Genomic DNA, 27,089 nt, shown 5'->3' on the forward strand with positions numbered 1-27,089 from the left:
AGGGAAACTAGTTCTGAAATTCTCCATTACCGCTACAGTTTGGATCCTCTGGGGAACAGACATTGAGTCATGAGTACAAGAGGTTTATCGTGGGGCGATGGCTATAAAAGATGATGGAGGTTGCAGGAGTGGACGGGGAACCTCAGACTGTGACGGAGATCTGACAGAGCACTGGCCAGCCCAGTGGGGAGCCCTGGACCGAAGATGGCGCATTAGAGGAGCAGCACATGGGGCAGAAATGGCCAGGCCCTGTCCCCCTGATACGGCTCGCAAGTGACCCCTCTGCTGGGGAGTTTGTGTGTCTGTCCCTTCGAGTGGGTGGTCCCTCTCCAGATGACCTCCTACAACTCCAGTCGGTCCTGTTTCTGGCAGCAGGATAGCTCCTGCCTCTGTCTGCTTGGGTTTCTCGACTTCAGGCCGTCCTCTGGGCAGGGACCCTTTCAGGCTCACAGCAGCTGCCTTCCACTGCGCCTATTTGGGAAAACGCTGTGCATCTCTTTCTTATTTGTTAAGTTGTGGTTAAAACACACACACACACACACACACAAACCAAAAAGAACCCCCAAAACCCACATACCATAAACTTCACCATCTTAACCTTTTTCTTAAAAAAAAAATAATAAATTTATCTATTTATTTATTTTTGGCTGTGTTGGGTCTTTGTGGCTGTGTGTGGGCTTTCTCTAGTTGTGGTGAGCGGGGGCTACTCTTCGTTGTGGTGCGCGGGCTTCTCATTGCGGTGGCTTCTCTTGTTGTGGAGCACAGGCTCTAGGTGCGCGGGCTTCAGTAGTTGTGGCTCGCAGGCTCAGTAGTTGTGGCTCGCGGGCTCTAGAGCACAGGCTCAGTAGTTGTGGCGCACGGGCTTAGTTGCTCCACGGCATGTGGGACCTTCCCAGCCCAGGGCTCCATCCCAGGTCCCCTGCACTGGCAGGCAGATTCTTAACCACTCTTCCACCAGGGAAGCCCTTAACCATTTTTAAACGTACAGATTAGTAGAATTGTATGACACGCACGCCCGACATGTATGTACATAGAAGAAATCCTGGAAGGCTCCGTGCTGAGGTGATAGTAGAGGTAATCAAGGGGTGATGATAGGTGTTTGTCCGTTTGTTTATTTATTGATTACATCTATTTTCCAATTTTACTATAATAAACATGTACAATTTCATTATCAGAAAGATAAACTGCAAACATTAGTTTTGGTTTTTTTGCGGTACGCGGGCCTCTCACTGCTATGACCTCTCCCGTTGCGGAGCACAGGCTCCGGACGCGCAGGCTCAGCGGCCATGGCTCACGGGCCCAGCCGCTCCGCGGCATGGGGGATCTTCCCGGACCGGGGCACGAACCTGCGTCCCCTGCATCAGCAGGCAGACTCCCAACCACTGCGCCACCAGGGAAGCCCCAAACATTAGTTTTGATTGAAAAAACTGAGCCCATGTCTTGCTTCCCAAAGCCACACCCTTCGGGCTGTCCCTGGCTGCTTTCCCTGGAACCATCCCACTGTGCAGGGGGTGTAGTCCACAGCCCGGATGCTGACCTCGGCCTGTGGGGCCTCCCTGGGCAGCCCCTGACTCTCTGCTCTTGGGTTTTGGGGCAAACGTCACTTCCAGGAGGAAAGGACGGCCGCCTTGCCTTGGACATGGGTGATGACTCACAGAGCGTGGCTGCTTTCACCCTGGAGGGCTCGATGAAAAACCTGGTACGGGACTTCCCTGGTGGTCCAGTGGTTAAGACTCTGCACTTCCACTGCAGTGGGTGCGGGTTCAATCCCTGGTCAGGGAACTAAGATCCTGCATGCCTCGCAGCCAGAAATTAAAAAAAAAAAAAAAAGACCCTGGTAGGAGGAATGTAAATGAGATCAGGACTTATCTGACATTGGAGAGGATGCTGAGAGGACAGACGATCAAAGTCTAGCTCAGGGAAGAGTCTCCTTTGGAGCAGAATGAGGACTGGCTCTTGGCAATGCAGTTGAGGCCAGACACAGGAGCAGAAGGAAACACACGGCACAGGGAGGTGGCAGGAGAGAGGGAGGTTACAGAGAGGGCAGCAGGAGAAGGGCTGGAATGACAGTCATTCCAGAATATAGAACAGAGGAGCCGCGTCAGGACGCCCCCATGCCAGGTTCAACTTTCACACCCCAGATTAAAGGCCACGAGGATCTTTATACTTCCTGTTAGATGTCACCGGGTGGTGACCCAAAGTCCCGAACCGGATGACAGCACCCCTCCAGTGCTGTCTAAGCACACTCTTTCCCTGTAATCACTCCCACATAGCATTTTATCACCTTTCTTGATTAGTCTTAATATAATACACGTATGAGAATATCGTCCCTTTTGAAATATTTGCGTTTCCTTCATTGCTTCGGAGGCTGTGCATTGTGTTGTGTGGTGATTTACTCTGCCAGTAAACATGCAGTCCTCCCGTGAGCATGTTTTATTTGTGTAATAAACCAAAATAGAAAATAAAGAATGCGCTGACTATGAATTAGACTTACTGATAGGGACCAGGATGACAGAGGTGAATGAGATGCGGTCCCTGCACTTGAGCAACTTGCAGTTTGGTTGGGAGACTGGGCATGCACGTTAAAAGGATTAAAGTAATAAAAGTGCTTATTAAGTGCTGGGTGAGGGCCACAGGACACAAATGCCGAAGGAGTTGCATGCAGGGAGAGAGCGCGACTAACACAGGTGATAAGAATAGATAAATCTATCGCATGCATTTAGAATCCACCCTTGTGTGGTGGGGTATGACTTTGGGGGTGGGGCACTGGCAGCGGCTTCTCAGGCTGGTTCCCAGGGAGGCAGAGGAAGATGAGGTCGTGGGCAGTGAAGGGGGAAATGGCCACCTTAGGCTGCTTCCTCTCCTTTACAAGCCCTTACGACGGGTCTGTTCAGTCAGCGTCCTTTTAGGAGCCACTCCAGGAGAAAGAAGGCAGGAAGGAAGCTTCCAGCAAAAAGATCCAAAGGGAAATGTGCTTTATATGCAGAGCATTGTTTTGCTGTCTTTCCAGATGGAGTGTCTCCTAAAAAAGCCCATTTCTCTGACAACGGCTCTAAAAGGAGGAACCGTCCTTCGCAACAGACGCATGCATCTCTCATTCCTCATCCACTGAGTGTCAGACCCTGTTCTAGGTGCCACCTGGCTTCTGTCTCTCAGCAAGCGTGCCTAACTCTTCCCTGAAGTCTCAACCATGATTTCATTTTAAAAAAGGAGGCAATTGCCTCAACCTGGGTCCGCTGGCCTCTCAGAGATTCTAAATTCCCTTTTGCACGTCAGGCTGGGGTTAACGGCTCTTTCTTGCCGCCACTGAGAAATCCGAGGGCTCTCCTGCCAGTGCTGAGCAGACACTTTGAAGGGCTCACTTCCTGTCTCCTGCGTGTGTGAGTGGCCACTGGAGGCCACGGGAGGGAGGAGGGAAACCTCAGAAGAGTCGGCCCCAAAGCAGCAGCCGCGTGGACCGTCCTGTCTGGCTGCTTCCCCAGTAAAACCCAGGCAGGGAGAGAAAAGCCAGCGTTTTGAGACGGAATGAGCAAAGGAGGGGAAACATTGAAAAGTGCATGAGCAGGGCCCCCGGGGAGGGAGGCGGGGGGACAAGCAGGGGGGGAGAAGTGGCTCCAGAAGCTGGGAAAGAGCCCGTCTTACTGGAAGAGAAGGATGTACTGAAGGAGAGCGAGCAGGAAACAGAAATCAGCCTGTCGGGTGGGCACTGGCAAGGACCACCTTTCTCATTCTACAGACGAGGAAACTGAGGCCCGGAGAGGGGAAGTGGTTTGCACAAGGGCAGGGCCTGGAAGGAATCATCTGCTCTCTCGCTCTCTCTTCCCTTGCTCACCTCCCCTTCTGTGGTGAGGCAGTACTGGCAGACAGGCTGCTTGGAAGCCCTACACGGACAGGCGTGGGGCAGCCGGAAAGCACAGGAGGCTCCTGGGTGAGGTTTGAGTCTTGATTCCAGGTCAGGAAAGGGAGATCTTTGAGATCTCTGCCCCCCTGCTGGCAACGCCCCTCAGAACTGTAGCTGGGGTCCCGGAGGATGTAAAGCTGGCTGTGAGCTGGGGTTGTGTGCAGAGCTGGGGACCCCCGCAGCTGTGAACGCAGGTGCTGAAAGTCTCCGTCAGCACTCTTTGAAGATACGCGCATCTTTTCTATTTCAGTAAGATCTTATGGAAAAACCCGTACAAAACGTTTGACCAATCTAATATTTAGCATCCTCACAGAGAGACCTCGGAGATAAGAGATGCAGGCCCCTGCCTTCTGCTCTGTTTCCACCTCCTCCGGGGACACTCTTCCTGTCTGCGGAGTTCATCTTGGCTTCCCATTGTTCCTGCTCACTGGTATTTTTAACTCTACCTTTCTAGTATTTTTATAGTACCTTTCTAGTACCTGAGCCGGCTCAGCCTGGATCTCAGTTATGTGGACCTCTGTCTGCTTCCTTCTCTGGATTGGACATTCTCCAAGGCCAGGAGGTCCCCGTCTCGTTCATACCTGTGCATCGCCCACCTCTGTCAGTGCACAAATATGGGATGCTTTGGAGTTTGAAACCAGCTGTCCAAGCTGGAACATTTGCCATGAGCTCTCCAAGAGTTCTGAAGGGTGGAAAGAAGAGGGATTTGGGTGCCGGAAATGGAAGGTTATTCTAAGAACGGGTGTGGCAGGAAAGACAAATATAGCTGGTGGAGTGGAGAGTGAGTGGGAGGAAAGAAAGTGGAAGTGGAAGAGAAGGGGCGGAGAGTGAGTGAGCAGAGAAGTAGGAAGGAAGCGGAGACACAGCCCACAGGGCAGTGCAGGCTCCAGGTTCAGCCCTGCCCGCCAGAGCTTGCTTGCTGTAGACGCCCAAAACCTCAGCCTCAGACCTTCCTGCCCTTTCTTTGTCTCTCATTCTAATGCTGGGTCATTGAAAAAGATCTTTGGCTTAATTTCCACCAATACTCTGATTTTGGACATTTGGCAATAAGAGGTCATGGCCATGGCACGCCATGCCATCCTACTAAGAGGAAAATAAATACCTCAATATAAACAATTTTTATTTCTTGAAAGTTTTTTGTAGTATTACAAACTCCCATGATCGTTCTGGCTCTAACGTCGTTCTTGCCTCTTAGGGGTAAGGTTTGTAATTTGATGCAAAATAACCACATGCATATGTCTGTACGTGTCTCGCTGCCTAGCCAGGCGTGTGGGTGATGAGTTTTCTTTTTTGTTTTTTCATCATTACATCTTCTCCTGCCCTGTGTTTCTGCTTCACATCCTTTAAATTTGCTGCTGTTTGACAACCACAGCCTGGATCTGGTTTCCCAGTTTTTGGTAGAAATGAACTGCTCTTGGCTCTGTGATAGGGCCCTGGGCTGGCTTACTGGGAGACCATTGCTGTAACCTCTGGGCCAGAGGTGCCTGGGGCGTGAACTGCCACCACTTGCTCTTCCCTCGGCTTGAGCGCCATCAAGAAACCTAAAGATTTCCTTTGACGTTTTATAAAGTCACTGATCCTCATTTGTCAAAATGTGTCCCAAGGAAGTTTCTTTGAAAGTGAAACCAGTCCATAAGCTCAACTTCTCAGGAACCCACAGAAAGTGTGTGGCCACCCTCAGTGGCCCAGGTAGCTGCTCTCTCCTTCCCCATCGGATGTGCAGGTGAGTTGAGTTCTCCTAAAGATGACCCAGCTGCCTAGACACACAGTTCTTCGCGACCCCCTGGATGCTGGCAGGAAGCCTCAGGGCCACGCCACCCCCTTTTCCAGGCCCCCCCCGCCCCCCCCGGTTGTCTGGCCGGCCATTCCTGTTCTCCAGCACCCTGTTTCAGAGGAGAGCTTCCCTCTTGTGCTGGGCCCCTCCTCCCTGGGGACAGTCGGTGGCTTCTGCATGTCCAGAAGGGTGCAGCTCGTGACCGAGACCCAGTCTGGGTCCCGTCTCCTGGTAACAGGGAGGACATCACTTTCCTGGGCAAAGGCTTCCCGCTGGACCCTGAGTTCTCAAGATGTTGCAACTCTCCCTCCCAATCATTGTCGTGAAGACTGGACGGGGGCTCAGTGGCAAGCTCTCTCCCCGGTCCCCTGCCTCGGGCTGCTCCAGTGACCCTGCGGGGGAGTCTCTTCTCTCACAACCCATTGCCACGCTGCAGTGTGGCCTGGACATTAATTCTGAGGATGCTGTTGACTCTTCCAGGAACTGAAGTTGACTTTTTCCATGAAGGTGATTTCTGCAAGGAGGGGAACGGAGAGGACCAAGTTCCCTGAAATGAATCTTTGTGCTCAGTTATTGGAAGGGAACACGTTAAAGAAGAAATGTGGGCATGGAGGTCTTATTGAATTGTTGTGTGCTGCAATATGTGAGCCAGTGTGCGGAGGTGAATGGGCCACGTTGCCGAAAGTTCGTTTCCCTTCCATTCACCTTGTGGCTATGGAAATCCCCTTGTTCTTATGTCTGCTGGAAGGAGAGCACGATATTCTCATCATTTGCAAAGAGGAGGGTGTTGTGGAGCATTTCTGTGGGCAGAAGGGTGAAGTAGTCAGAAAGCTCCGGGGATAATTTTCATAGGCTTTTCAAACTAGTAAACGTTGGTCTTATCTTTTTATGGGAAACAGGACATAGTCACTAAACAACTGGGACGTCAATAGAGGGACAATGAAAGGAAAGGGAGAAAGAGTCACCAAAGTGTCCACTCTTCTCCAAATCCCTCTGTCTGTCGGCTGCAGAGTCTGAAATGAGCGTTTCCTCTGTACACAGCCTCCTGCCCATCCTCCCTCTCGCTCCCTCCACCTGACTGATAAGGCTGTTGTGAGGATCCATCCCATAATATGTGAGGTGCTTAGAACAGTGCCTGGCACATGATAAGTGCTCAGAAAATGTTAACTTCTTATTACTAATAATCTGACATATATTTCTTGAGCGGGGTAGTGGGTCCATGTCGTTCGTTTTACTAAGCTTTAAACTGTGCATATAGCTTATAAATCCTTTTTATGTGTATCATATACTTCACATGCATTAAAATACACGCCTTAAAAATAAATGAAGATGGGGGACCCTGACGCCCAAGGAGACGGGAGGAACCCCCAAATGAACTGGTAGGACGTGGGGGGCTGAGGGGGGAAGAGAAGTGGAGGCCATACAGGATCGGGGCCCCTGAGGCCGGGGAGATCAGGAAAGGCAGGTGGGAGGGACCCTCTGGGAGGAGCGGAGGGCGATTGCCTAGCCCACTCGGGCCGGGGAGTCTGCTGAGCTCCCAGGCCAGTATCCCCCCCTCCAAAGCCCCCTCCAGGCCGGCCGTGTGGGTCCTGGGGGCATAGGAGGGAGGCCAGGGAGATCAGAAGAGGCAGGAGGGAGGGGAGCTCCTGGAGGAGAGGGAGAGGAGCGCATGGGTTAGCCCCGCCCACTTGAGCCCAGGAAGCCTGCTGGGCTCCCAGGTGAGGTCCCCTGCCCTCTGAGACCAGGGGTGGGGGGCACGCCTGGGCCCCTTCTGTTCCTTGAGCCTAAACCCCACCCCCCATGGCCCCCAGGGCCTTTTCCAGCCCTGTGGGTCCTGAGCATTGGCCCTGCCCACCGCCCAAACCTCGCGCTGCTTAGTCCCCGCCCTCCGCAGCCAAGGCCTTTCCCCCTTTGTTTTCTTTCTTTTCCCTCCTCTGTTTTACTGTTGTAGTATTGATGTACCTTCCAGTTGTTGATTCATCTATATTTTTATTTTTATATTCTTTCTAACATATCTGTTAGTTTCCTAGTCTGGTTTTATTTTTTACTTTATTATTGTTCTCTTTTTTCTTCTGCCACCCCATGCAGCTTGCGGGATCTTGGTTCCCGAGTCAGGGATGGGGGTGAAGCTCCTGCAGTGGAGCTCTGAGTCCAAACCACTGGACTAGCAGAAAACCTCAGATCCCAGGGAATAGTCATCGGAGTGAGGGCTCACGGAGGTCCTCATCTCAGCACCAAGACCCAGCTCTTCCCAGAAGAAGAAGAGAAAAAGAAAGGGTCTGAGAAAATATTTGAAGAGGTTATAGTCGAAAACTTCCCTAACATGGGAAAGGAAATAGTCATCCAAGTCCAGGAAGCACAGAGAGTCCCATACAGGATAAACCCTAGCAAAATCACACCAAGACACATATTAATCAAACTAACAAAAATTAACTCCTAAGAAAAAATATTAAGAGCAGCAAGGGAAAAATAAAAAATAACATGCAAAGGAATCCCCTTAAGGTTATCAGCTGATTATTCAGCAGAAATTCTGCAGGCCAGAAGGGAGTGGCAGGCTATACTTAAAGTGATGAAAGAGAAAAACCTACAACCAAGATTACTCTACCCAGTAAGGATCTCATTCAGATTCGAAGGAGAAGTCAAAAACTTTTCAGACAAGCAAAAGTTAAGAGAATTCAGCACCACCAAACCAGCTTTACAACAAATGCTAAAGAAACTTCTCCAGGAGGGAAACACATGAGAAGAAAAAGACCCACAAAAACATCCAAAACAATTAAGAAAATGGTAATAGGAACATACATATCAATAATAACCTTGAATGTAAATGGATTAAATGCCCCAACCAAAAGACACAGACTGGCTGAATGGATACAAAAACAAGACCCATATATATGCTGTCTACAAGAGACCCACTTCAGATCTAGGGACACATACAGACTGAAAGTGAAGGGATGGAAAAAGATATTCCATGCAAATGGAAATCATAAGAAAGCTGGAGTAGCAATACTCATATCAGATAAAAGAGATTTTAAAATAAAGACTGTTACAAGGGATAAGGAGGGACACTACATAATGATCAAAGGATTAATCCAAGAGGAAGATATAACAATTATAAATGTTTATGCACCCAACATAGGAGCACCTCAATGCATAAGGCAAATGCTAACAACCATAAAGGAGAAATTGACAGTAACATAATAATAATAGGGAACTTTAACACCCCACTTTCACCAACGGACAGATCATCCAAACAGAAAATAAATAAGGAAACACAAGCTTTAAATGACACAATAGACCAAATAGATCTAATTGATATTTATAGAACATTCCACCCAAAAGTGGCAGAATACACTTTCTTCTCAAGTGCACACGGAACATTCTCCAGGATAGATCACATCTTGGGTCAAAAATCAAGCCTCGGAAACTTTAAGAAAATTGAAATCGTATCAAGCATCTTTTCTGACCACAACGCTATGAGATTGGAAATTGCTTACAGGAAAAAAACTGTAAAAAACACAAATACATGGAGGCTAAACAGTGTGCTACTAAATAACAAAGAGATCACTGAAGAAATCAAAGAAGAAATAAAAAAATACATGGAAACAAATGACAATGAAAACATGATGACCCAACACCTATGGGACACAGCAAAAGCCTTTCTAAGAGAGAAGTTTATAGAAGTTCAGTGTCACCTCAAGAAACAAGAAACATCTCAAACAATCTAACCCTACACTTAAAACACCCAGAGAAAGAAGAACAAAGAAAACCCAAAGTCAGTAGAAGGAAAGAAATAAAGATCAGAGCAGAAATAAATGAAATAGAAATGAAGAAAACAATAGCAAAAATCAATAAAACTAAAAGCTGGTTCTTTGAGAAGATAAACAAAATTGATAAACCTTTAGCCAGACTCATCAAAATCAATAAAATTAGAAATGAAAAAGGAGAGATCACAACTGAAACTGCAGAAATACAAAGGATTATAAGACTACTACAAACAACTATATGCCAATAAAATGGACAACAATCAAGAAATGGACAAATTCTCAGAAAGGTACAATTTTCCAGGACTGAACCAGGAAGAATTAGAAAATATAAACAGACCTATCACAACTAATGAAATTGAAACCGTAATTAAAAATCTTCCAAGAAACAAAAGTCCAGGACCAGATGGCTTCACAGGCGAATTCTATCAAACATTTAGAGAAGAGCTAACACCGATCCTTCTCAAACTCTTCCAAAAAATTGCAGAGGGAGAAACACTCCCAAATTCATTCTACAAAGCCACCATCAGCCTGATACCAAAACCAGAAGAAGATATCACAAAAAAAGAAAATTATAGACCAGTATCACTGATGAACATTGACGCAAAAATCCTCAACAGAATACTAGCAAACAGAATCCAACAACACATTAAAAGGATCATACACCATGATCAAGTGGGATTTATCCCAGGGATGCAAGGATTCTTCAATATATGCAAATCAATCAATGTGATACACCATATTAACAAATTAAAGAATAAAAACCATATGATTGTCTCAATAGATGCAGAAAAAGCTTTTGGCAACATTCAACACCCATTTATGATAAAAACTCTCCAGAAAATGGGCATAGAGGGAACCTACCTCAACATAATAAAGGCCATATATGACAAACCCACAGCAAGCATCATACTCAATGGTGAAAAACTGAAATCATTTCCACTAAGATCAGGAACGAGACAGGGATGTTCACACTCACCACTCTTGTTCTACATAGTTTTGGAAGTCCTAGCCATGGCAGTCAGAGAAGAAAAAGAAATAAAAGGAATACAAATTGGAAAAGAAGGAGTAGAACTGTCACTATTTGCCGATGACATGGTACTATACATAGAATGTCCTAAAGATGCCACCAGAAAACTGCTAGAACTAATCAATTAATTTGGTAAGGTTTCAGGATACAAAATTAATGCACAGAAATCTCTGTCATTCCTATAACCAACACTGAAAAATCAAAAAGAGAAATTAAGGAAACACTCCCATTTACCATTACAACAAAAAGAATAAAATATCTAGGAATAAGCCTTTCTAAGGAGACAAAAGACCTGTATGCAGAAAACTATAAAACACTGATGAAAGAAATCAAAGATGACATAAACAGATGGAGAAATATACCATGTTCTTGGATTGGAAGAATCAATATTGTGAAAATGACTGTACTACCCAAAGCAATCTACAGATTCAATGCAATCCCTATCAAACTACCAGTGGCATTCTTCACAGAATTAGAACAAAAAATTTTACAATTTGTATGGAAACACAAAAGACCCCGAATAGCCAAAGCAATTTTGAGAAAGGAAAATGGAGTTGGAGCAATCAGGCTCCTCAACTTCAAACTATACTACAAAGCTACAGTAATCAAGACAGTATGGTACTGGCACAAAAACAAATATAGATCAATGGTACCGCATAGAATGCCCAGTGATAAACCCGTGCACATATGGGCACCTAATTTATGACAAAGGAGGCAAGAACATACAATGGAGAAAAAACAGCCTGTTCAATGAGTGGTGCTGGGAAAACTGGACAACTACGCATAAAGAATGAAATTAGAACACCCCTTAACACCATACACAAAAATAAACTCCAAATGGATTAAAGACTTAAATGTAAGACCAAGCACTATAAAACTCTTAGAGGAAAACACAGGAAAAACACTCTTTGACATAAACCACTGCAAGATCTTTTTTGACCCACCTCCTAGAGTAACAGAAATAAAACCAAAAATAAACAAATGGGTCTTAATTAAACTTCAAAGCTTTTGCACAGCAAAGGAAACCATAAACAAGACAAAAAGACAACCCTCAGAATGGGAGAAAATATTTGTAAATGAAGCAACAGACAAAGGATTAATCTCCAAAATATACATACAGCTCATGGGGCTTAATATCAAACAAACAAACAACCCAGTTAAAAAATGGGCAGATGACCTAAACAGACATTTCACCAAGGAAGACATACAGATGGCCAAGAGGCACATGAAAAGATGCTCAACGTCACTAATTATCAGAGAAATGCAAATCAAAACTACAGTGAGGTATCACCTCACGCTGGTCAGAATGGCCATTATCAAAAAATCTAGAAACACTAAGCGCTGGAAAGGGTGTGGTGAAAAGGGAACCCACCTGCACTGTTGGTGGGAATGTAAATTGATGCAACCACTATGGAGAACAGTATGGAGGTTCCTTAAAAAACTAAAAATAGAACCACCATATGACCCAGCAATCCCACTACGGGGCATATACCCTGAGAAAACCATAATTCAAAAAGAGACACATACCGCAATGTTCATTGCAGCATTATTTACCATAGCCAGGACATGGAACCAACCTAAATGCCCATTGACAGATGAATGGATAAAGAAGATGTGGCACATATATACAGTGGAATATTACTCAGCCATAAAAAGAAACGAAACTGAGTTATTTGTAGTGAGGTGGATGGACCTAGAGCCTGTCATACAGAGTGAAGTAAGTCAGAAAGAGAAAAAGAAATACCGTGTGCTAACGCATATATATGGAATCTAAAAAAAGAAATTGGTACTGATGAACCTAGTTGCAGGGCAGGAATAAAGATGTAGACATAGAGAATGGACTTGAGGACATGGGGTGGGAGGGGGAAGCTGGGGCGAAGTGAGAATAGCATGGACTTATATACACTACCGAATGTAAAATAGATAGGTAGTGGGAAGCAGCCGCATAGCACAGGGAGATCAGCTCGGTGCTTTGTCACCACCTAGAGGGGTGGGATAGGGAGGGTGGGAGGGAGACGCAAGAGCGAGGAGATATGGGGACATATGTATGCATGTGGTTGATTCACTTTGTTGTACAGCGGGAACTAACAAATACAGTACTGTGAAGCAATTATACTCCAATAAAGATCTATTTTAAAAAATGAGCATTCATGAAGTTTGCTTTAGCAGTCGTAGGTCCCAGGGTTCCAGGACAGCAGTGAAGGAAAATATTCCACCTTATTACTAGACCCATGTGCCAAACAATGGGACTAGCCAGGTGTTCTCATTCATGGATCAAAAACTACGGTAATGGTAAGAATAGTCCTGATTCCTGGGAATTAATAGCTGAGCCTGTCTTCATTTTTTCCCTTCTTTTTGGAAGACTGGCAGGTGCTAGATTCCTTGGAGTCCCTAGTGTTGAGTCACTGGTGTCCCTGTCCCCTCCAGGCCGGCCACCGTGGTCCAGAGAGGGGACAGCCAGCACTGGGCAGTCCGAGGTGAGGACTGGCCCATTTCCTTTCTGAGGGAAGCACACTGCCGAGACTTTTCACCTAGAGAATTTCAATGCATCCTTGTTCCTATTTCCTTTCTTGGCTCTCAGTTCCCTGCATAGAAAGAGGGAGAGATTGGCAAGGATGTTTTGTTCTGGGGATCAGGGGATGGTGTCCAGATCTTGCTGGACAAAAAAGACACAGCTTTTTAATCTCTGGTGTAGTCTGTGGTGGTTCCTGCGCTCTCAGCAGCTCCTGTAGCAGGAGCGAGGGTCCTGCCCCTCGCACGCTTGCAGAGGACCATCTCCTGAATCACTCTCAGAATTTGCTGCTGCTGCCGGGCTACCAGCTGCGTTGTAGTCATCTGTGTGCTCATTTGTCTCCTCCACTGGATTACAAAGGTCTTAAAAGGAGAAACTCTCTTGTTCATCTTTGAATCCCCACAGTAGGTTGCGTGAACGAGTGAATGAATGAATGCATGAATAGGAACCATCACAAGAAAGCTGAGAAGAAAGTGGAAGGATTGGTCCATAAAATCTTTATAAAATGTTATTTTAAAATACTTTCAGTAATATTCTAATGCACTGAGTTGACAGAATAGAGATTTTTAAATGTGGCGGCATTATGTCCAGTCATTTGTGAGAAGTTATCGATGTTTTGCTGGGCTGGAAACTCCGTGGAAGCAAGAACCATGTCTGTCCCCAACAGCTAGCATGTAGTAGACCCATAGTAGGATATTAAATGAAATAGTCTCTTCCCTGTCTGGCAGGGAGAAAGACACATTCAATTCAATTAATTTTTTTATAAATGTATTTACTTTTTATTTTTGGCTGCGTTGGGTCTTCGTTGCTGCGCGCGGGCTTTCTCTAGTTGCGGCGAGCGGGGGCTACTCTTCGTTGCGGTGCGCGGGCTTCTCATTGCAGTGGCTTCTCTTGTTGCGGAGCACGGGCTCTAGGCATGCAGGCTTCAGTAGTTGTGGCACGCGGGCTCAGTAGTTGTGGTGCTCGGGCTTAGTTGCTCCGCAGCATGTGGGATCTTCCCGGACCAGGGCTCGAACCCATGTCCCCTGCACTGGCAGGCAGATTCGTAACCACTGCGCCACCAGGGAAGTCCTCAATTTAATCAATTTTTTTATAGAGCATCTTCTTCAAGTATTTTGCCAAGGGCTGGGTGAAAATGTGAATGTCAGGGATTTTCTCCTTAGGAGTTTCAGTCTTTTGGAGGTAGATACATTTGCACCCAACTATAATACAAGGCAGAGAGTGATAAGTACTGCAACGGAAGTAAAAGTGCTAAGTGAACCAGCAGTTTATTAAAGCTTATGGGATCTGAGATGCCTTCATGGAAGGGTGAGCTCTGGCAGAAATGGGAAGATTTGGGCAGCTAGGGGTGGGGGGAGGGTCATTTTGAGTGGCTACCACGCAGGGTGCACAGGATGGGAGGGTGAGGGTCACGATGGAAAATCACGGTAGCCAGCCTCCAAGCTGGTGCCCAGTGATCCTTGCCTTGTGGCATTCATGCTCTTTCACAGTCCTTCCAACACTGTAAGAAGGTTGCTCTGTGCAACCAACTCAATATAGTGGAAGTGATGGTTTGTGGCTTCTAAGACTAGGTCATAGAAACTGTTTCCACTTCCCTTACTGGATTTTGGATCGCCTGCTCTGGGGAAGCCAGCCATCCTGTCATGGGACACTCACGCAGCGTAGGGAGAGACCCACGTCGGGGAGGAACTCAGGTCTCCTGCCAACAGCCAGCACCCACTTCCTGTCCCCATGAGCGAGCCACCTTGGAAGTGGATCTGGCAGCCCGAGATCCAGCTTTCAGACGACTTCAGCCCCTGCTGGCAACTTGGCTGAAACCTCCTGAGAGACCCAAGCCAGCGCTGCCCCGCTAGGACATGCCTGGATTTCTGACTCACAGAGAGGGAGAGATAGTAAATGTTCTCTTTGTTGCTTTAAGCCACTCATTTGGGGGGTAACTTTTTATGCAGCAAAAGATACAGAAATGAAGGCTAGGGGAATCGTTCGGGAAAAGCCTTGAGTTTCAAGGCTTTGCCATGGTGTTGTGTGCAACGGGAGCAATGTTTTTTGTTTGGTTGGTTGGTTTGCTTTGTTTTTTAAAAAAACACACAAAGGGGACTTCCCTGGTGGTCCGGTGGTTAAGACTCCGCGCTTCTCACGCAGGGGGCCCAGGTTTGATCCCTGGTTGGGGAGCTGAGATCCCACATACCGCAACTAAGCCCATGCGCTGCAACTACTGGGCCCACGGACTCTAAAGCTTGCGTGCCACAACGAAGACCCAGCACAGCCAAAACAATAAATTAAAAAAAAAAATTAAAAAATAATGAAAAGAAAACAAACACAAAGAATGATGATTCTGATGATGTGCACAGTGTCGGTTGTCAAAAGGAGTGACCGGAGGTGGGAAGGTAATTTCAGAGGCCACTGCTGTGGTCCAGACAAGTCGTGATGACAGTCTGAACGCAGACACTGTTAGGGGGATGGAAAGAGACACCTCAGGGGCAGGTCCACGAGACCCTCGACATGGGGAGGCGTGTGAAGGAGCAGAGGAGGGTGACTCCTTGGTTGGGAGCCTGGGGACGCGGGAGGGCCAGGATCTCATTTACCCCAAGAGGAAACAGGAGTGAGCACCTGTGTGGAGGCCTGGCGGGTAGGAGAGAAGCAGTGTAGACGTCCAGCAGCGGGGACTGGCTCCCAGGCTCGTTCACAGACCAGACTGGTTGAGAAACTTCTCCCGGAAGGATGGGGCTTTCCACGTCAGAACGTCTCTTCCTCGAGGCCAAATGTTCCCCGGTGACAGCGCCATGGAGATTTTTAGCGTGTGACCTTTCCCAGCCTGAAGAGCAGCATCGCCTTCCTGGAACTTGTTCTCCAGCAGACAAGTCAGTGACCCTCAGAGGAGGGAGCTGCCGGGGCTTGACCGGCCAGAGTCTGTGGCAGCGCCAGTGTGTGTGGGAAAGAGGAGGCCAGACCCCGAGTTTTACAGAAAGCCTCCGTCTCCCTCCCTTGTAGGGTACCAAGTTCAATGCAAATCAGAGGCTGAAAAATAAAAAGCCCTGTCCATAAATCCCAAATGGAAGGGAGCTTCTCATGGAATTGCCTTATATGACAGTGACATCAAGCCTGGAGGTAATACTTGGCAAGATAACGTTAGGAAACCACCAGGACATAAACATTGCTTTTAAAGATTCTAGAACAGGCCTGAACCAAAGCACTGTGGGATTCGTAACATGCTTTCTTGCAACAAATAGAGTCTGATTTGGAGCAAAGCAAGAAAGCACCGAGGGAAACTCGAGAAACAGTGAAGAGTGTCTCAGACGGGGTCTGCAGTCCCCGGCCACAGCCGGGGGGGTGGGAGGATACACCCGGAGTTGTGAGAGTCCTCTGCAAGGGATCGTGTGTTAAAACCGTGTGTTTTCATGTTTATGGTCATCTAAACAGATGGAGATAAGCCTATTCTGTGCTCTCCAATGACTCCCTCAGTTAGGAGTACTACTTTGCCACGTCAGGACCCGTATCCATAAATGGGTTTATAATCATTTTGATGCCAAGTGGCATTTTTAAAAGTAGTTGCAGATTAATGGAAAAGACAAGAGATGGATTTCATACGAAACAAAGTATTTGCGTCAAGTGAAGGACAAGAGACATCTCAGTGCCTGGCATGAGTGAAGACATAGCAGCAGGTCACACCAAGAAGCCAAGGAAGTTGCCTGACAGGCAGGGCCACCTCTGTGGTTTGATGGAATTAGGGTTCAGCAAAACAATAACATCTGTCGCTCTGAACTAACGTGGTTCCCTGGAATTTTAGGGTTTGGAAACTTTTTGCATTTAATTTGCAGCTGGTCAGGTGGCAGAAAATGCAGGTGAAATGTGCTCGGAGGACAGTCCCCTCAAGGCCCTGAGCTCCACGTGCCCAGTTCTCCCTGGCTTTCTGGGAGAATCCCCGAGAAATACCACAGTCACTGTTCCTGCTGAGCTGCAGCCTGATGAGCACAATTTCTTTTACTTTCTAAAGCAAAGTTTTTCTAGGAGATGTGTGACTCCACCCAAAGAAGAAAGAGCCACTATTGTGGGGAACATAATCAACAAAATCACCACAGCACCATCATCATCGTCAAAGCATTTATCAATGCTTGGCATCTGCCCTCAGAACTGCAGTAGGTATTAGTGATAGCACGTGGTGGTGTTGTTTTTCAGTGGGAACTGCATGGATGCTTTGGGATCAGAACACAAGGTCTTATTGCTAATGCTGTGAAAGCCCCACATACGTCCACCCCAGATGGTGAGGGGCAGATGCACAGCTGTGGAATTTCGTTCCTGGAGCCCCAGCTGGGCTGGGCTTGGGGTAAAGGGGCCAGAGGACGAGACTATATGTGTTGGGTGGTAATAAATGGGCAAGGGCAGTGGCTTTCCACAAGAAGGTCCTATACTGCTGTGAAAACTGCTTCGAGGTGAAACCACACCCCTGCAGTATGTAGCGGCTGGAAACTAGGATGGGGACACCAACACAACGAGACCTCAAATGGAGTCAAGGCACCAGGTGTAACCCCTCCTCTCCCCTTAGCAGACCCAACTCATACATTAATTTGGGCCTCTTAGAACTTCAAAGATTTAGGTACGTTTTTTCACACACCCAGTTTCCTGGCTGTGAGTTTCCAAAGCTCGTCCCATGATGCCTGGAATACCGGAAAGCCTACCTCCCCTTGTCCCTTGAGTGTCCCCTCAGGAAGAGGCACATGTGATCTATTTCCACCCTGTACACAGAGCTCCGTCTTTTCAGTAGTCTTGCCATGCACCCGCACAAGAAAATCCAATCAAACTATGGGATCAATGCAATTAATTTGACTGTGCTTGTGAAGGTTGAAGGACTCATGAAAGGAGGTCACACTGTATACCACACTGCCTCTGTCCTCTCTTCATTTCACCTTTATTATCTTTATTTTTGCTCTGGTTCTTCCTTCCTGAATCAATGACGGATGACATTTGGTAGCATTAATAAAAACCTGACCACAGCGCTTAACCAAATAGGGTGATTTGTTTTTCGGAGGTGTTGTTTGCATGATGTAAATTCCACACATTTTAAGTGCACAGTTCAATGAGTTTTCACAAGTGTAAGGTAGCTATCTAAAACCACCTCCTCAGAATAGAAAATATTTGTATCACCCGAGAAAATGACCTCATGTCCCTTCCTTGTCAATCTGGGTCCCCTGTCCCCAGGCAAAAACAGTTTGGATTTTTGTCACCATAGCTAAGTTTTGCCTGTTTCTAGCACCTCATATGAACAGAGTAATACCGAATGCATTCTTCTGTGCCGGCTTCATTTGTTCAAAGTAACATTCGTGAGATTCATCCCTGTTGTTGAATGTATCAGTTTTTCCTTTTTATTGCCAAGTAGTATTCTGTTGAATAAATACACTACTATTTGTTTATCCATTCACTTGGTAAATATTTGGACTTTTTTTTTCAATTTTTGCTTATTACAAATAAGGTGGTTAAAAATATTCTTGTACAAGTCTTTTATTTATATCTTTTTATTTTTCTGGGGTGAATAACCAGAGGTAAAGTTGTTGGGTAATAAAGGCATGCGTATTTAAGTTATCAGAAACTGCCCAGCAGTTTTTCAAAGTGGCCGCACTAATTTACACTCCCAATAACAATGTTCAAGAATTCCAGTTGCTCCATGTACGCCCTGACATTCAGTGTTGCCAGTTAAAAACATTTTAACCCTTCTAGTGGATGTGAAATTTCACTGGGGTTGTAATTACATTTCTCTGATGACTAATGACGTTGAGCATCTTTTCAAGTGTTTATCGGCCATTTCTAGCTTCTTCCATGACATGTTCATTAAAGTCGTTTGCTCAGTCTTTAAAAATATTGAGTTATCATTTTCTTTATTTTTTTTAATTTTTAAAAGTTACAGCAGTGTGTATACTCTGGATACAAGCCGTTTGTCAGATAAATGTATTGTGAATATTTCCTCCCAGTTTTTGGTTTGCCTTTTCATATTCTTCATGTCTTTTGCTGAGTGGAAACGTGAAATTTTGATGAAGTTCAGTAAATCAGGTTTTAATTTTACGGTCAGTGTGGATCTCTTTCCGGGCTCTTTATTTTGTTCTGTTGATCTATTTGTCTACTCTTAAGCCAGTTTCCACTTTCTTGATTCAGATAAGGTTATTATCTTGTTCCCAGAGATAGAGGGACCAGGGTGAAGCTGTGCCAGGGAGTTGTGTGTTCAGAGCAGCCTCTCTCCAGCTTCCTGCTCCATCATCTTCAGCAAGTGGATTTTTGTTTTCCAGTAGCAAGATAGCTACTTCTTTGGCATCACATTCTAGCTCCTAGTGGGAAGAAGGGGACAGACAGGCTAAAGGCCAGCTGAGTTTGTCCTTTCTTTATCAGAAGAAGAAGAAGACAAAAAATCCAAACCATCATAAAGACCTTCTTGAGGTCCCATCTATAATTCTGTTTACATCTCATTGGTCAGAACTGACCACATGGCCACCTCCTAGTGGCAGTGGAGACTGGGAAGATGAATGCTTTCACGCTCTGCACTGGTTGCATTTGTGAACCAGGGACCGCAGCAAAGGGGGAGGGATTATACCTACTAGTTTGGGCAAATCAGAGCCCCCTGTGGAGCTGGAGGTGGGTCGATCTCCCGTACACAGTGAGGCTGCTACAGGGTGGGGAAGAGTTAGACAGCCTCCATCACCCTTCCTGTTCCCACATGTATTCTGGGGATAAAACTGAGGAGTGAGGACAAAGAGAAACTTCCAGAATATATATTTTATTGTGTTTCATGTCTTCAGTTAATTGTGCATCAGCTTCTCAACCTGGCAAGGGGTACCCAGGAGGGCATAAGACTCATGAGGAGAGTTTTTCAAATGACACGACCTCCTATCCACAAGGCCACTCTCATCTGCAACAGAAACAGCAATCCCTTATTCAGATCATTAATTAAATTAGGAAAATTTGAATCTTTGAATGATACCTGCCTCTTTAACACCTTCAATCAATCGACGTCTTAGAAACTCAAAGCCAAGTAAAGGTTTGGGTCCAGAGACGTCGATGAGCACACCATACTTCTGTTCAGAACCTGCTGTGTTCACTCAGTGACAGAGTGAAGGGCTCTTGCAGGATGACTGTCTCGCCACGTCTCAAAGCAGGCGTTGCTCACGTTTCCAGTGTGAATACTGTACCTTTTCTTATCTGTAGTACTTGGAAATCCATCCACACCTCCTGCTGTTGAGTCATTGGTTTAGTCTTTAGTTATCCCATCCTGTTTCCTAGAAGAGATTGGGTTGAGTGGCAGTAACCAGGCAAGAGCAAAGTAAGCCTCGACCAAAACAAGTTTCCATTTGGTGGGAGGAATTGAGGCCCGAGCACCTCCTGTCACGGGAGACTGGGGATTGGGAAGAATCAGTTTGAGCTGTACTACCACGTTGAGGGCTCTGTTAGTTTCCTGGAGCTGCCATAACAAAGTACTATAGACTGGGAGGCTTTACACAATAGAAGTTTGTTCTCTCACAGTTCTGGAGGCCACAGAAGTCAGAAATCAAGGTGTCGGCAGAGCTGCGCTCTCTCTGAAGGTTCCAGGGGGGCGTCTGTTCATGGTTTTCTCTGAGCTTCTGGTGTTGCCAGGAATCCTTGGCGTTCCTTGGCCTGTACACGTATCGCTCCAATGTCTGCCTCTGTTGCCACACGGCACTCTCCCTCCTGTGTCTCTTTTCCTCTTCCTTTAGGGACACCAGTCTTACGAGTAGGGGCTTACACTACTCCAGGATGAGCTCATCTTAACTTAATTATGTCCGTAATGATCCTATTCACAATAAGATTACATCCTGAGATTTCAGGGCTTAGGACTGGGACCCATCATTTGAGGCGGATACAATCTGCCTGGGAACAGCTGCTAACACATGTCCCAGAGTTTGTAAGGAGAACCAGGACCAAGATGCCTGAATTACTATTTTGTAAGGTCCAGGAACAAAGCCACGTTAACTGGAAGAACATGTTTTCTTCGTGTCAAACTAGACTGGATTACTTCCTAGATAATAATAGAGGCCGTTAGCAGCATCGCTCATTGCTGGGGAGTTCAGACTGGAATCAAACACCCCCATCTCATCACTCCTGTACTAGAGACCAGCTTCAGTTGGAGAGGAAGAAGTGGACCCACAAAGACACAGAGTGAAGGCAGAGAGTGTCCTGAGGAAGTGAGGGTCCCTCTCCTGGGTGTGCCCAAGGCTGACTTCCTTGCAGCCACGCGTGGGCATGTGAGCCCACAAGCTTCCTTTTTGCTTTTCATTTTCACCAACCCTGCATCCCAACGGTTGGACAGAGGAGAGGCTCCGTGTGTATCTGATCGAAACCTGAGGTGCTAGATTTTCCAAGACACACAAAGGGACACCTTCTGGGGATGGGAGTGGAGAATGTGGGTGCTAGTGGCGGTGGGACGGCTAACTACCTAAAGAGGGGAAGGGGCTAGGACACCAGGCTGCAGGGGTGCAGTAGGAGACCAATTACGGAGAGTGACACAGAGGTAGGGAAACGGGAAGTGTCCACACGGAATACTGTCCTTCTGCAGACCTGAGTCTCTGAGGCCTGGTACGAGGAAGTGAGTGAGACCACACTGCAACTTCTGGTCTCCCACATTCATTGCTCCTAACCCCACAAGTAGAAAACTGTACCTCCCCCTGTCCTTTTCTGGGGTGTGTTTGGTCTGGGGAAGCTGGTGAGGCAAGAGGCACCTAGAAAAGGGACAGAAATCAGTTCCCATCACAAGGGAACGTGGAGGTGTCACAGCTCTGGCAGAGGCGAGGCTCGGGGGATAGCTCTGCAGTTCCCAGATCCCCCATCCCACCTCTCCTCCACCCTCCTCCACTCCATTTAGCTTCCTGCCCCCCAGTGAAAAGGGGGAGTCCTGACACATCTGGACAATCCTCCGAGAGCAATGTAGCGCTCGCTTCACTGTGAACCCGGCACTGTACAACTCCAGGAAGTCAACAGAGATAACGATGCTAGCATTTAACCACAGCTCTCATGGTGTCCACGGGAGCATCTGAAAACCTGAATCTGGGAAATTTGTAGGCACCTTGGGAAGTGCTGGGAAAATCGGCCGTCTTTGAGGTGCTGGCACAAGGGGGTGTGTATTGGGGGCGCCTTGTACACGTCCCCTACAAATCTGCCTGGGTCCTCTGACCTCATGCAGGGGTTTTAAGAGCTGACACGCGCAGAAACAGTGTTGGCAACCAGAGTGGTCCCAGAATCTCCATCCAGCTCAACCTACTTCCAAACCAAGTTTCTTCTCAAGTTTTGTTCCGTAAATCTGAATCACGGGGCCACCCTCCTAGCAAACGGAGAGTCTGAGGGGTTCTTACCTGCCTTGCGTTAATCAGCTGTGATCTCCCTGAGCGGTCCCTCTGCGCCCTGGCTCGTTATAAATGGATGCTGAATAAGCGTTAGGGTAAGTGGTGGATTTACTAACCTGAGGACAAAAGACCTGAGCTGAGCGTTCAGATTCACGAAGAGCTTAGAACATCGCTCCGTCCCTTTGGGGGGAGAAGCCAGGCGGTCCTTTCTGCTCTCCTGAGGAAGACACTTGGATACAGTCACTGTATTCCCTCCTCATGAGTGGCCTCTCCAGGACCAAGGGCGAAGGGGGTGGAGCAAGTGGGGGGGGAGACTCGAGGAGTAAGTGTGGGTACCACCATGTATGGACACTGGTGGGATCGCTCAGCATGAGTGGTCCATTTCCCTAGGCCTCATTCATTCTTTCCTGCCCTCCCCGCATTCCCAGGCTCATCCTGAGAGAGGCAGGGGGCTGGCAAGGGGCCTGGCGGGAGGACTGCCAGCTGCCCTGGGTCGGAGGAGCTCGTGGGACCCAGCACTTCGTGGGCAGCCTGCGGACGGCTCTCACGATGCCTTGGGCGGGAGGATGGTAGACTTGGGGAGCCTTGGTAGGAGGTTCTGTTGGGGACTTTTGTGGCCTCTGAGAAGCCAGCTTGCCACTGGGCCCTGGGCACTGGGCAGAATGTCTCCACTTAGCTTACAGGCTGTGGTTCCTGTTGGGAAATTCATCTTACTCTGTGAGCAGTGCCCCTCCCAGCATCATCATTACTCACTGTGGTACTGTGCTGGGTTCCCCTTTTGGGACTTGCATCAAGGTTGTGAGAGACTGTGCCTTGGCTGGGGAGAGGGCACCGTGTGGTCAGATCACTTCTCGATTGGCTATAACTCACAGGCTGGATCAGGGCTGCCCTCACCCCTGGCTTTGCCACCTTGCTCCTTCCCCAGGTTGATGTGCGCCATGGACGGGTTGCCTGAGCCTCCAGGGCCTCCAGAAAAAGTAACTAAGTTTCACTGGCTTTGGAGTCGAGGGGTCTGGCTTTGAGTACCATGTTTTTATTTGCTTTGTGACTTTAGTCAAGTAACTGGGGTTCTCTGAGCTTCAATTTCCTCATCTGTAAAAAGGGCGATAACAATAGGGTTTTGTCCATGTTAAACGAGGCATTGGATGAAAAGCACTTGGTACAGTGTCTGGTGCATTTGTTGCAATTTGCTATATGTTAGCTTTTTTTTTTGGCGGTACGCGGGCCTCTCACTGCTGTGGCCTCTCCCGTTGCGGAGCACAGGCTCTGGACGCGCAGGCTCAGTGGCCATGGCTCACGGGCCCAGCCGCTCTGCGGCATGTGGGATCCTCCTGGACCGGGGCACGAACCTGTGTCCCCTGCATCTGCAGGCAGACTCTCAACCACTGCGCCACCAGGGAAGCCCTCTATGTTAGCTTTTATTCTAAGAAACATTGTAAGACCACATAGTTGTGCCCCAGTACACGGGCCAGAGTGAAGGTGGTGAGGGTCTTCTCGAGCACTGGGGGCAGAGAATATCTCCATGCCTAGCCTTACTTTCTCCTGAGCCTAGAGGCCTCCCTGTCAGTACACGCAGAGGAAAAGGCGGCAGTAACCTCCAAGGCCTGTAGGTGGGCCAGGGAGGCTGGGACGTGACTTATGGGGTGGGAAGTGGTCCAGGCGCCCTGCTGCCCTGCCCCAGTGGCTCCTCCTGGCTTGAGCCCCCGTGGAAGCTGTCCTCATGGTGGGAGGGGCCCGTCCATCAGGATGTGTTTCGAGGCCAGAACAGTTTGGAAAGCTCCCTGTCGAGTTTCCTTCTGTAACACAGCGTCCCTTTCTGCTCTTGGGCTTCTTTTCAGGAGCTAATGTTCAGGCAAGTGGCCCCTTGACTTCTAAGATGATCCCTTCCTGGCTACCAAATGCAACATTCAAAGTGATGAGAAAAATATATGGTCGTAGTCAAATAGGAATGTCAGCATTTAAGGGCCTGATCTCTGTGATGCTGAGCTGGGGGCAACATCTGTCAGCTCGTGACATCAAGGCTATGCCCCCCCATCAGAGCTGAGCTGCCTGCAGGGGTCCGAGTCACTGGGCCTGTGGCGTTGGAGTGATGAGAGCTACCAGCCCAGAGGAGGCGATCCCCAGGGGCCGGGGGAACCCCACTGGGAGACATGCTCCTTTGTCAGTTTCACAGGGTCTGGGCTAGTCTTTACATGCTTTCCAACCATAAGCAGACCTGTGGGGCCACACCAGCGGCTTGAGGTCGCATCACGAGGTGGGATCAGGGTGGACCTGGCTTCCCAATGCAGCTTCCAGAACTCCCGTGAAATCCCTGAGCTTTGAGGTCATGACAGCCCCCTCCCCCTATATTCCTAGCTGCCCCCTGACCTCCCTAGTGTCCCTCCCCCAGGTTCACTGAACATGTGGCCACGGCCTCACAGTCTTCCCCTCCCCCACACTCCTGCCCTCATCCTGAGTGACAGCCACCTCTTTCGGACGCCCCAGCCTGGCCAGCTTCATTTTTGTGCTCCGGTTGCTTCTTAATTCTTTTCTTTTTTCTTCTCTTGCCATCAAGTTGCCCCTTCTTACTGTTGCCATGGTACCTGTTTCCTGCTGTCCCTTCCCCTATCAATGCAGAGCAGACTGTGGTGAAACCCCATGGGCTTGGAGTCACACTATCCCGGGTCTGAGGCCCGTCTCTGCTCTCGGGGGGCTGTGCGATGGTGGGAAAGTAACCGAAAATTTCATCAGTTCGCTCCTCTGTGACATGGTCACAACAGAGAAGGGTGACAAAGTCTTTTTGTAAGAATTAAGGATTATGATGGATATAAAGTGCTCAGGAAAGTATCTGGCACACATAGAAAACAACCAATAAATGTTAGTATTTATTGTTATTATTATGATTCTCTAGAGTCAAACAAGCCTAGGCTAGGATTTCAGCTTCACCACATGCTCATGTGACCTCTCTCAGCCTCAGTGTCCCCAGCTGTAAAATGGGACAACAGTGCCTCTTCAGAGGGTTGTTATCAAGATTAAACGATGTGCTGTGGTTGCTTGCACTTAGTTGCATTCAACAAACGTTCCTCAAGCCTCACCCTCATTCCTCCTTATCTCTTCCTGTTTGTGTACACTTCAGAGAACAAGTCTTGTTACAATCCTGCATACAATGACCAGGCTTTTTAGGGCATTTCAAAGAATCAAATGGTGTTTAGTGAATATTCTCTGTTAAACTTGCTTGAATTGCTGAGGGTTGTCTTTGCCGTGTCATAGTTCATGGTGCCGATAACGGACAAGCTCCAGGTCGAGTGAGGAGTGACTGGGATGTTTTGTTGATAAGACTGTGTCAGTTCTAACTGGTGAATGTGATTCAAACACAGAGAACAATAGGACTGTGGTTCAAATGCTTTGTTTTTCTTCTTTTTAAAGATACTTTTTTCTTAAAGGGATTTAAAAAAGTATATTTATTTATTTATTTATTTATGGCTGTGTTGGGTCTTCGTTGCTGCGCATAGACTTTCTCTAGTTGCGGCGAGCGGGGGGCTGCTCTTCATTGTGGTGTGCGGGCTTCTCATTGCGGTGGCTTCTCTTGTTGTGGAGCACGGGCTCTAGTCATGTGGACTTCAGTAGTTGCAGCGCGTGGGCTCAGTAGTTGCGTTGCATGGCTTAGTTGCTCTGTGTCATGTGGGATCTTCCCGGACCAGGGATCGAACCCATGTCCCTTGCATCGGCAGGCGGATTCTTAACCATTGTGCCACCAGGGAAGTCCCATAGTTGCTTTAAAAATATGTTTGCATTTGGAAAATGTGATTGGCATTTTTTTCTAACTTTATAATATCACAGACTTTTTTTCTAACTTTATAATGTGACAGAGAAAATCAGATGCTGTGGATTACTGAAAACTTAGCCACCTAAGAAGATCTCTAAGTGGTCCTCAACACCCTTCGTATACAGTGTAAATTATAATATCTCTCAGGATATGTGAGAACATCTGTTTTTCTTCTAATGCAGTAAACATATCTTTTAAATAGACTTAATACAACATTCAGGAATGATAAGCAAAATATAATCACAGTCGTGGGGAATGTGAGCATTTCATAGTAATAACATTGGAACCTCATGTTTAATGCAGTGTTAAAAGTTGACAATTAAGCATGTAAGAGTCAGGAAATTCAATTAAAATTATCACAGTAATAGGGATTTAGCCACATCCTATATTAGTTATGAAATCCATTTAACACCACAAACAGTAATGTTTTCAGCGAGTTTATTTGAAAGGAAAACAGGAACAAAAACACTTTAATGCTGTATATCCTCTGTTAATGTAGTCAGGGTAATTTTGCCAGAGGAAGAATCTTAACTTTTGAATCTTTGAATGCCCGGTCATTTGGTTTGAGTTCTGTGTACTCGCTTGTTGCATAATTTCTGTCAGTAAAGACAGAACAACAAACAAAGGAGTTCTTCTCTCTTCTGCCTACTGATCCCTAAGAGAATGGGGTGTCTGCACCCTGAGGGAATCCTCCAGCGAACACAACCGCCATTCTCATTTCTCTCCCCACTTCTCTGTGGGCACAGATGCTCTTCGGTTGTAGGAGTTGAACTTCAGTGTGGATGCTGCACCTCTAATCTCGAGCTGGGAACCCCCTGTGGCCGTGTATCTGGGGGGAAACAAAGCTTGTAATTCAGTTCTCCAGTCATCACACGGGGTTCATAGACTCTTTGTTGAGGCTACCCCATACGCCTTCCTTCTGATAGCTGGGCACACCTCCCTCTACTCCTGTCAGGAGACCATAGGAA

The 27,089-nt window shown here is 47.3% G+C and overlaps 1 protein-coding gene across 5 annotated transcripts in view; it reads left to right on the forward strand.

Moving 5' to 3' along the window:
* ALOX5AP (arachidonate 5-lipoxygenase activating protein) overlaps positions 1-27,089 on the forward strand; it is a 78,193-nt gene that overhangs the window by 13,699 nt on the left and 37,405 nt on the right. The window contains exon 4 of one of the 5 annotated variants that reach the window (XR_009516769.1): positions 3,011-3,142. The exons of the other annotated variants lie outside the window; for them this stretch is intronic. The gene's annotated coding sequence lies outside the window, so the exon portion shown is untranslated. Of the gene's footprint in view, positions 1-3,010; positions 3,143-27,089 lie in introns of those variants that run through there. 5 annotated transcript variants of the gene reach the window in all.

The sequence above is a fragment of the Delphinus delphis genome, chromosome 18 (genome assembly GCF_949987515.2).
Source record: "Delphinus delphis chromosome 18, mDelDel1.2, whole genome shotgun sequence".
NCBI lineage: Eukaryota > Metazoa > Chordata > Mammalia > Artiodactyla > Delphinidae > Delphinus > Delphinus delphis.